The sequence below is a fragment of the Zalophus californianus genome, chromosome 1, assembly GCF_009762305.2.
Source record: "Zalophus californianus isolate mZalCal1 chromosome 1, mZalCal1.pri.v2, whole genome shotgun sequence".
NCBI classification, from domain to species: domain Eukaryota; kingdom Metazoa; phylum Chordata; class Mammalia; order Carnivora; family Otariidae; genus Zalophus; species Zalophus californianus.
In genome coordinates, this window is record NC_045595.1 from 193,980,364 (window position 1) to 193,992,224 (window position 11,861).

An 11,861-nucleotide genomic window follows, 5' to 3' on the forward strand; every position below is an offset into this window, starting at 1 on the left:
ACAGAAACTATAGATACACACTTTTGCTCTCATATCCAAAATAATATTAATTTGACCCAATTATTTTGATTGATTTTTTTAAGATTTTATTTATTTATTGAGAGAGAGAGAGAACGAGCATGCACAAGAGCAGGGAGGGGAGGGGCAGAGGGAGAGGAAGAAGCAAACTCCCTGCTGAGCAGGTGGGGCTTGATCCTAGGACCCTGAGACTAAGACCCGAGCCTCAAGCAGACCCAGGTGCCCCATTTTGGTTGATTTTAAACTTAAGTGTCTTGTCATTATTCAGTGGTTTTAAAGCTCATATAATTATTTAGGTAAAGTAGCTACAATGTCACAAAATGTATTATGAATGGGGCATATTTATCCAAATATAAATAATTTAAATGGGAACAACAGAAAAAAAAAATCACACCCTAATCTATTTTTGGCACCTTTTATACAGTTTCATATTAAACTGACAGAATTTTAACACCTTCATAAGGATAAAGGAGGAAAGAAGGGAAAGTTGTCTTTGGAAATGAATGAAGATGTTTATTGATTCAGACTGGAAAGAGAAATATGCTTGCATAATGAAGCAAACAGTGCTTAAGTGAGTGTTGAACTGCGTTAATGTTCTCATTTAGACTCTTCCTGGGGCACCTGGGTGGTTCAGTCAGTTAAGCACCTGACTCTTGATTTTGGCTCAGGTCAAAAATCTCAGGGTTGGGAGATTGAGCGCCGGGTTGGGCTGGCGCCGGGCCTAAAGAGAGATTCTGTCTTTCTCCTCCAAGAAGGCGCCCAGCTGCCAGGGGTGAGTGTGCTTATTGGACCATTGCTGCTATGTACTCTGAAGTACTTGAAATGCAAATGTGGAGACTTTCTATCTAAATGCTTGGCAGGATTAGGCACCTAATTAGGATGGTCTTTTCAATAGGTTAGAGTAAGCATGCAATCAGTAACACTGGGACTTTGGTCTGGGAGGCCTTATGGTTCATCTCGAAGTATCCTAAGTAAAATTGATACTAATTTATCTCTGATCCAGTGTCCCAGATTTCAGTTTCAGCTTACCAGCCCTAAAATAGAATGGAGCCCCAGCCATCCAGGAAATGATGTAATGGTGTCTTTTGCTGATGTTGGGAAGGTAGCCAAAGAAGGAGGATGTTTAACAAGATGGCGGACAGACAAACCCTTCAGGATGACCTTCCTTTCTTTGATAAGCCTCCAAGCAGGCAATTTTCCTTACCGAACCTGTCTCTAGAAGAGCCTCATCTGAAAATAGCACCAGCAAATGAGGAAGGATTGGAGAAGATCAGTGCCCTTGAAAATGAACTTTCTACTCTCAGAGCTCAGATTGCCAAAACTGTGACCCTGCAAGAACAGCAAAAGCTCATTGCAGTTGATTTGGATTCTACCACATCTGTCATGCAGCACCACCCTCAGTCCTACCACTGTCCCCACCCATACCTCCCCCACCCCTCCGCCCATCAGGTTCCACCATCGTGTATCTGCTATTGACCTGATGAAAGAGGGAAGAAGAGATTTGGAAAAAGCCTGTGAGGGAAAGACTCTGGTTAAGAGCAGGCCAAAGAAAACTGGTACGCCAAATATGCTAGAGAACCTTAAAGATAGGAACTGTGTAGAACTTAGGTCAGTGAAAAGGTCTGAACAGGATATAAAGCCCAAACCGGTGGAAGCTACTGACCCAGCTGTCCTCCTAGCAGAGGCTCTGAAAAAGAAATGTGCTTATCCATAAAAAAGGGATAGTCAAGGTGAAATTGAAAAAAGGAGTTCCAAAGTCTGCATCAGAGGCCACCTCAGAAACAGCTGTTTGGACCTCACATGTTGGAATCCACAGGAAAAATGAAGGCTTTAACCGAAAATGTTTCAACTTCCTAATAAACAGTGAACTGAGAAAATTATCCCTGTTCCAGCTGATGGTTTGTTAGGGCTGCTCGGGTAGTAGAAATCAACACTATTTAGTAAATACCTGAATTTAGTATTCAGTGGTATCCTTTAAATCTAATTAGATTCAGCAATAACAAAAACACTCTAAGTTTGTGGGGTTTGATTTTGCTTTTTTCTGTTTTTGAGAAGGTTAGTTCCGAAGTTTTCTGTAACCTGTGTATTCAGATATAACGTGTTCTTAATGTAGAGCCAGGATGTTTAGCTTTCTAGCCTTGAAAACAATTATATAGATTTCAGAAGAAAGCATATTTGTGGATGTGAGTTTTTAATTCTTAACATTAATTTATCTCTGCAAATGTTTTATATGCATATATTTAGGTATAAAATAGTATGTAAAATTTAATAATGATGTCAGCGAGGGTCCTGTTACCATCATTAGTTGTCAGTGATCATTTACCCCTCAATGATGGAACTGAAGGTATAACACAGGTCGTTGGAATGAAATATTTAGGATTGGAATCTTTTTGCCTTGAATAGGACTTTTACCTTAGATTCTCTCTCACATTTCCTTGGAGATGGAGTTCAAGTAGGAACCAGATAATGTTCACTGCTGAAAATTCCATAATGCTTTCATTTAAAGGGAAGTCAAAGACCATGAAAGCTGCTTTTAGTTCAGTGCTATCCAGTGCTAAGAAAGAAAATGTGGTTTTCAAATAGTGAGAAATCAAATTATTGAATTAAATCTATAACAAGGGAAAACCAGAATGTACCATCTTCTTTTTTTTTCCAGTTTAATAAATAGCATCACAAAGATGACTTGTTGCTAAGCTAATACTTAATGGAAATGGCAGCATAATGGAGTTTAAAAATTTTAATATTGGTCAAATACAGCAGTTTTATAATGAAATATTGAATAGTTGAAAGAAAGAATTTCCTATAAGTTGTTGATCATTGGTCAGAGTGCTGTTCTGTTGAATTGCATTATGCAGCAAACCTTAGGTGCTATTAGAAAGTGGAGAAGAGCCTTTCTAATTGAGGACTTCCGAGAAATTGCTGTAAGTGATCGCTTGTGAATGCTTGATAAATCTTTCTGGTTTTCTGTATTTCTGTTAAACTCAGCTATAGTTAATTCCAGAATCTCCTATCATGAGTCAATATTTAGATTTATTTAAATCTAGTAAAAAGAAGTGGAAATAGGAAGAGTAGACATTTACTTTTAAGTTATTGAAAATGTGCACAGTGTTCTCAATATTAGAAAATGTTATTCAGCTTAAATTTGAACTGTGGCTTATTTGACTCATGTTGTTGATTTACATTGTTTCTAATTGTTTCATATGACTTAAAAATTCTACCTTTAAAAGAAATTCAGAAAATTTGCCAGGATTACATATTTTGACCTCCTAGGAAATTTATATTTGTATCAATATTGAATTTTGGCTACTGTTCTAATTGAAAGAAGTTACTGTTTTGAAAGAAAGCAAACATATTTTCCTTGGAGAAAAAAAAAAAGGATTTTCTCTTATCCTCTGTCCCTCCCCACCCAGCTGGTATCCCTGATACCAGTTTAGTTGAACTTGAAGCTTCCTCTGTTCTGAGTATAATTAAAACACAGCTTAGTTCAGTACTTAATGAATGCCTGATATTTAATTTCAGTTTGTAGTTACTGAATATTGTGCCGAAAGACAGCCCAGGCTTTTGGACTAGATTACTAAAGCACAGAAATTTACCAAAAAACACTGTTGGTTTCCAAAAGAGAATTGCAAAGTCAAGTCCTACAGCTGTAGTACACATTATAAATTTTCATGCCACTTAGAAGACAAAAAAGAGAGCCAAAATTTCTCTTCTTTACCCATGTTCCACAACATGACAGAAGCCATGAATCAGGGTAAGGGAGGAAAATTGATCCAGGTGCCAGGAATAAGAGATTCTACTACATCTTTTGTGTACTACTATTCTCACTTTGCTTTCATTTATATCATACTTTTTTGATTTTCCTCTGAACTCTTTGGCAGATACTGCGCTCATGTTGATGCTTCTTTCCATATGTTACATCTGAGTGTTGGAAATTCTCCTGCGTCTTCTACACTTTTCCTTTCTTCCCTTAGTGATTAATATATTCCCATGCCTTTAAATGCTGTATGAATACTGAATATTCACGTAATTATATATGGACAATTTACAGCTATCTTAAATTTGGCACTCTCAAACTACACGCTTAATCTAGCCTCCAAACTGATCCTACCTCTAAAACTGGCATCACGTTCCTCCAGTTAGAGCATCAAATAGCATCTTTACATACCTTCTTGATTTCACTCCTGACCCCCTCATATCTGTTTTCCACATGCCATCCACAGATATTCTGAAAAACTGACTAAATGGTCTATATCATCCTGCTGAATAAATCCTGTGAAAGCTTTCTATTGACTTCAAATAGAAGTGATTTAAAAGTTGTGTTTGAGCATGGCCCTTCATACCTTTCCAAACACGTGTTGTTCCTCTCTCCCCTTGTTCTTCTACACTTAAGCCCATTTGCTTCCTTTCATTTTCTAAAACACACTGAGCTCTTTCCTGGCCCAGACTTTTTATCTGTGCCCTTTCCTCTATATCAAACACTTGCCACATGCCTTCATAATGCTACTGTGGTTACCCCTCACAGTTAAATACTGCCTGTCAGAGAAATGCCCCCCACCCTTTCTAAATTAATTTTTTTTAATAGGCTCCACTCCTAACATGGAGCTGAACACAGAGCTTGAACCTATGACCCTGAGATCAAGAACTGAGTTTGAGATCAAGAGTTGGATGTTTAACCGACTGAGCCACCCAGGTGCCCCGAGAAATGCCCTTTTAAATTGTACCCATTCAAGAACCATCATTATTGTCTGTCTTTGTACTCTATCAATGCATTTATTATACTTATTGCAATGTACTACTTTCCTGACCATAAGTTCCATGAGGATATGGACTAGAGTTGGTGACTCATCAGTACAGTTCTCACTTAGCACAGTTTCTCACACAGTGGAAGAACTTTCCATAAAAAATCATTAAATTTTGTTGCACATTATCCCACCATCTTTAATAATATTTTCTTTTTTTTTAAATCTCTGTTCTATTAGATATTCTTGTGGGACTGTTAATCAGATGATTTTTATTCCTGTAATCAAAAAATAGACACATAGTAGAAGCTAGGGTGATCAAATATTCTTATATCATTAAAAAGCATGTTAGAAAATAAGTGAAATCCTTTTCATTGATAACAGCCTTATGAAATTGTTTAGTACTTCCTTCTTAGGTACTATAGTTATTCTGGTTTCTATTCATGTTCCACTGGTCTTTTTTTTTTTTTTTTAATCTGTGACCATTATAGTGTCCAATCTTTACTTTCCATTATAGGTTTTATTAGCTAGGGTCAGTTGAAATTATTTTGTTACCACAGAAAAGCCATACGAAGTAGCTTTCTCAGAAATATTTGTTTTCTGACTTTAAGTCAGGTTTTGAGATAATACAGCTACAGATTTGGTTAGTTTAGTGGCTCAGTGCTACCATCAAAGACCAAGGTATATTCCATATTTCTTTTCTGCCACCTTCACCATGTTGTTCTGTTTTCCTCAAGGTTACAGTATATCAGCAGAAGCAACAAATACAGTTGACCCTTGAACAACATGGGGGAGGGGCACGGACCCTTGCAGAGCTGAAAATTCATATAACTTTTAACTTCCCGTAAACTTAACTACTAATAGCCTACTGTTGACCAGCCCTTACCAATAACATAAAGAGTTGATTAACATATTTTGTATGTTATATGGACTATACATTGTGTTCCTACAGTAAACAAGCTAGAGAAAAAATATTATGAAAATAATAAAGAGAAAATACATTTACAGTACTACATGTATATTTATTGAAAAAAATCTACATATAGGCGAGGAAGGCCAGGCCAGGAGTACCTGTGGTGGTGGGCCTGGGGCTTGGGTGGCAGTGTTCCACAGCCAGGGGGCCTTAGTTTAGCAGCAGCAGCTGCTGGGCAGATCCATCAGCATTGACAGTAGCCTGAAGGAATAGTACCACTGCCCAATTTGCCTGAAGGTGTACCACCGGCTCCTGGACATCACCTTGCTGCCACATAGGAGCACACTGGGGAATACTGCCTCAGGGAGGGGTCCCCACCCAGGCCCTGTTTAGGATCAGTTTGGGGTTGGATTAAGAGTGCAGTTTGAGAGGGCAAATTTGAGATAGATATGTGAATATTCAGTATTTATATAGCATTTAAAGGCATGGGAATGTATTAATCACTAAGGGGAGAAGGGAAAGGAGTAGAAGACGCAGGAGAATTTCCAACACTCGGATGTAACATATGGAATGAAACATCAACATGAGCACAGTATCTGCCAAAGAGTTCAGAGGAAAATAAAAAAGTATGATATAAATGAAAGCAAAGTGAGAATAGTAGTACACAAAAGATGCAGTAGAATCTCTTATTCCTGGCACCTGGTTCAATTTTCCTCCCTTACCCTGATTCATGGCTTTTGTCATGCTGTGGAACATGGGCAAGACAGAAAATTTTGGCTCTCTTTTTGTCTGCACAAGGGGTAGTCTGCAGCCCTGCTCAGTCCTGGGGGCTGCTGATAACTTCGGTAGGCCTCTCTGGGTACTCAGAGGGCAGCAGATGTGACCTTTGTGTCAGTCACCTTCCATTTGGTCCTGTAGAGCCTGGGTGGGGGGGCATTGTAAGTAAATGCTTGAGGCTTTTGCTGTCAACTCTTAAAAACCAAAGAAACAAAACAACAACAACAAGAAACTGCATATAAGTAGGTGGTGTCTAGACCCATGTTGCTTAAGGGTCATCTATATATGACCCAACCTGTAGACCCATGTTGCTTAAGGAACATCTGTACTCTTCATACACAAAATTCCAAAACCAAAAAAAGACCAGATCTTTTTAAGAGCAGGACAAATTTTCCCCGGAATTCATAGTGGCAGACTTTCCTCACATTTCACTGGACAGCGTTGGATAGATAACAGATTCTTTACTAAGAAAGTCACTTCATGAGAAATTATATGGTTTGATTGACTTTCAGTAATCAAACATTGATGGTGCTGTAAAATTATTCATTAGTCTTAAGGAAGAATGTAAAGAGATGAAAAATTTTTGGTTTCTCTCCATAGATTTCAAAACACACCTCCTTTCAACTGCTTTCTATCAAAATCAAAATAAATTGTACCTCTCAGCTTACTGGGTTGAGAGCATTGATTTGTGTTGCATGATATTAAAACACCATGGATAAATGAGGTGATAGAATTTCAGGTTCTCTCTTTTTTTTTTTTTTTTCTTTTACTAATTGTGTAGCGTTTGATGAGTTAATAAGTCCTTTGGTGGGCAGTTTTCTGATTTGGGAAATGGCACTAAGCAACCAAGATGGCACTAGCGATGTTGTAAGTATCATTTCAGATAAACATTCTCTAAGTCTAGAGCTCAATCTTTGTACTGAACTACAAAGTCCATTCATGATTTCTGTATTCATATTCTTATTCCTTCCCCCTTGGCTCCCAACATTAAATTAAAATGTTAAAATTCTTGTGTTCATTTAGAGCCATAGATTATATGCTGACTTATTCCAATTCACTCTTTTTGTAGATAAAAAAAAAAACTGTATACAGGGATAAGATAAATTATTTGATCAACATACAGGTATTGCAAATTACTGTTTATAAATTAGGAAATATAAAAACTACTTACATGCTACACTTAAAGTTCTTTATACTTGAAGGCAAAATATGTTGCTTTTGTTTACTCTTTACCATAAATTGTTTTTATGGTCTTGGAAAATGAATCAGCAGAAAAACATATTGCTTATTTACAAGGATACAGCTCAATTAATTGACTCTCAGGAAGCTTTCTCTAATCATTCAAACAGAATTCATTCTCTGACTGTTTTATGTCTAATCTGAAGTCTTGATACAGATCCTTGAAGACTGAAGTTTATCCCTCTTTTGATTTATAAAATCATGTCAGATATTTCTGTGTTCTACCACCTCTCTGGTTAGGATATAAGTCGATATTAAGTAGTGTACTTTAGATTATTTTGGTACTTTCCAAATTTAATCACTTTTGCTTTGTTTTGTTTTGAGGTAAAAACTCTTTGAAGCTGTGTTTAGATGTACCGTGAGGTTCAATTTTCAATCAATATAATTACCATTGATGTTTTGATTAGTTAAGTTAAAATGCACAAAGACAAAGTAACCATACTTCCACAGATTTCTAATCAACTACAGAAGGAAATTGAAAATATAACAAGAAAAGGCATCAGCTAATTAAGCAGCCAACAATCTTGGGCATAAAGAGAAGGTGAGACAGTAGAGTTTCCAAGGAAGGCTTTCAAGATATTTGTCATCGTTAAAGGTAGAGAGTTATTATGCAAGCAGATTATGTAAATGCAATTAGAGATTCAATGAAAAATGGATGAGTTGAGAGATGAGTTTATGAAAGTCACTAATCCTTTCACATTGTCAGCATTATTTGGTTTATACCTCACAACAACTTTATGAGTTAATATCACTGAAAGGAATAAAAAGTTTGTCCAGTTAATGCGTGATGAAACAGAAATTTGCACCTAGCTCTAGCTGATTCTAATGCCTAAGCAACTAGTAAGTGGCCCAATAAACTATTGCACAGTAGTACTGAGAGGTAAATGGAGCTGACCTCTGGAAACAGGGAGGCATTTCTAAAATATTGGTGTAGTTCATGATGGTCAGGTCTCTTTGGCTTCTATGTCACCACCTAATGTTAAACTGTTATGGTTATTAGGAAAATAATCACATTGCAAGACTATATTAGAGAAATAAAGTTTGGAAATCATTCCCTGAGATTGGAGAACAGGTGAAGTTTGGTGTCCTAAAAGTCAGTCAAAGAGTGGGTTTACAAAAATGTCATTCAGAGTTGAGACAATTAAGATTGCACAGAGTGCTCACTGGAAAATGAGTTATTAATTGAGTGATTAAAGGTTCCTCAAGGAGTTAAAAATAGAGCTACTGTACAACCCAGCAATTGCACTACCAGGTATTTACCCCAAAGATACAAATGTAGTGATCCAAAGGGGCACCTGTACCCCAATGTTTATAGCAGCAAAGTCCACTATAGCCAAACTGTGGAAAGAGCCAAGATGTCCATCGACAGATGAATGGATAAAGAAGTGTGGTGTGTGTGTGTGTGTGTGTGTGTGTGTGTGTGTGTGTGTGTGTGTGTGTGTAATGGAATATTACTCAGCCATCAAAAAGGAGGAATACTTACCATTTACATCAACATGAATGGAACTGGAGGATATTATGCTGAGTGAAATAAGTCAATTAGAGAAAGACAATTATATGCTTTCACTCATAATGTGGAATATAAGAAACAGTGCAGAGGATCATAGGGAAGGGAGGGAACTAAATGGGAAGAAATTAGAGAGGGAGACAAACCATGAGAGACTCTTAACTATAAGAAACTAACTGAAAGTTTCTGGAGGGGATGTGGTTGGAGGGTGGGGTAACTGGGTGATGGGCATTAAGGAGGGCACAAGATGTGAGGAGCACTGGGTGTTATATGCAACTGATGAATAATTGAACTCTACATCTGAATTAGTGATGTACTATATGCTGGCTAATTCAATTTAAATTAAAAAAAAAACCATGGGGCACCTGGGTGGCTCAGTTGGTTAAGCGACTGCCTTCAGCTCAGGTCATGATCCTGGAGTCCTGGGATCGAGTCCCACATCGGGCTCCCTGCTCAGCGGGGTGTCTGCTTCTCCCTCTGACCCTCTTCCGTCTCATACTCTCTGTCTCTCATTCTCTCTCTCTCAAATAAAATAAATAAAATCTTAAAAAATAAAAAAATTAAAAATTAAAATATTAAAAAAAAGATCATGGATCATTTTCATCATAGCTTTTTGAGAAAATGATACCTGAGACAGAAATCTATAAAATTTTATGAAATATTGGAGAGAAAGACCATAAAGAGAACATAATATCATTTACATGAAAGTATTTTAACAATTACATCTTTGAATTAATAATTTTAGTCAGTCAAAAAAAGATGAATGGCAAATTGAGTGACTCAAGATGCATGAAAGATGAAACAGGATTAAGGAAGACTGGAATAAGTGTGCAGGCAGGAAGAGATACTTGAGGGGCAGGGATGAACCGTCTCCACTCTAAATGTGGAAGAAAATAGAAGTTAATTGAACATAATAAAAATGAATTAACTAAAAAAAGAAAATAATTGGTGAGAATTCAAAACATTTTAAAAGGAAGAAAATTAGAAAAAAAATATATGTCAGATGAAATGAGTCTTCATGATAGTATAGTCATCAATGAAATGAAAGGAGGAGGGGGTGAGCACGTATTTTGAGTAGACTAGAGAAAGTCTGGAGGAGTTATATAGTGAAGCAGTCAGGAGTGAGTCAGTTCACGGTGAGAAAAGCATCACTAAGCAAGCTACTTGATATATGAACTTGTCAAGTTACTCCAAAAAGTAATTCTAAAATTTCCCTTGGTTTCATAATGAAATTGTTGAAATTTAACTCTATAAGGATGTGGAGTGAAAGAGCATACTCAATAAGGTTCAGCTTCAGATAGGCAACCCTCCATAGAGAACTTAATGCAAGGATAGTTCCAGATGACAAAGAAAGCTTTTGTTCCATATCTCCTAAGGACTGAAAAATGTGTGACTCAGTGTTCGTCTTCAAGGCAGTCCACAGTTTATCTTAATACACCTGACCTCTCTTGGTCCACATTATGCCCTTCTAAGCCCCAGTTAGCTTGAACTATGTGAGGTCACCTAATACGCTCCATGATGGCATATATTTGCTCCTGCCACCCACACCATCCAGAAGCCTCTTCATATCCAACCCCATACATTAGATAGAACAATAATCTTCAAAGAACCATCTCAGGCAACTCTCTTTTATTGATGCTTTACTGATTTCCTAACCAGATATAAACTTTCATTTGAATATACACACCATTTTTCATTTATAATTGTCATTCTAAACCCTCAAGTTTAGTGATCTGTCACTCTATCTGTTCCTCTCCACCTCTAACCTCTCTCATGTGGCTCAACGCCTGAACCATAAAGTATCTTGATCATTTCTGAATCCTCAGTAAATACTTTCTGAATTATCATTATGTGACTCAATATTCTTCACTAATTGCACTAATATTCATTCCTCCTTCATTTATTTTCTGTCTCCCTAAATATTTCATTCTATTTACTCACCTGACTTCTTAATAAATATACTGAACATGAGAGAAAAACATCTGTGGTTTCTAATGTCTCTCTCCAACTGTTGAAATCAAATTTGTTTAAATGCTTCTAGCCGGTTTTTAATGGTTTCTCAAAAGCTTTCAATTTAGGTAACCAAGTTTTAATTCAAAATACTCAAAGCTTAATTTATCAATAAAATCTTGAGACAAATATAGGCTTTCCATAAATCTGTTCCTGTTAGTTTATCTTATATTTAAGAAATAATTAAGTAAATCCATGAAAATAGTTTATGAATGGAAATCATGGATATATTCTTTTATTTACTTCATTGCCATTTTTTAGATTAAAAAAATGCTACTTTACAAGAAAAAAATATAATCTGAAAGCTAATGATCATGCAGCACAATTTTTGAAGAATAATCTATAGTTCACATAATTCCAATGGCATTTTTAATAAGTACATGAGGTCAGCAGAAAAAGTATTTTACAAACTCCTCAAAACTAAATATGTGATTATATTTGCATGTCTGTTTTTGTAAGAAAGGAGTAACATATCAGAATGTGATTTTTAAAAAATTTCATATGCTTCTGGGGCACCTGGGTAGCTCAGTCAGTTAAATGACCAACACTTGATTTTGGCTCAGGTCATGATCTCAGGTTTGTGAGATCGAGCCCCATGTAGGCTCTGCACTGGGCATGGAACCTGCCTAAGATTCTTTCTCTCCCTCTTCCTCTGCCC

General features: G+C 36.7%; 1 pseudogene; it reads left to right on the top strand.

Moving 5' to 3' along the window:
* The first annotated feature begins 867 nt into the window (after positions 1–867).
* Positions 868–1,875, top strand: LOC113918922 (annotated as a pseudogene).
* Positions 1,876–11,861: the final 9,986 nt, after the last annotated feature.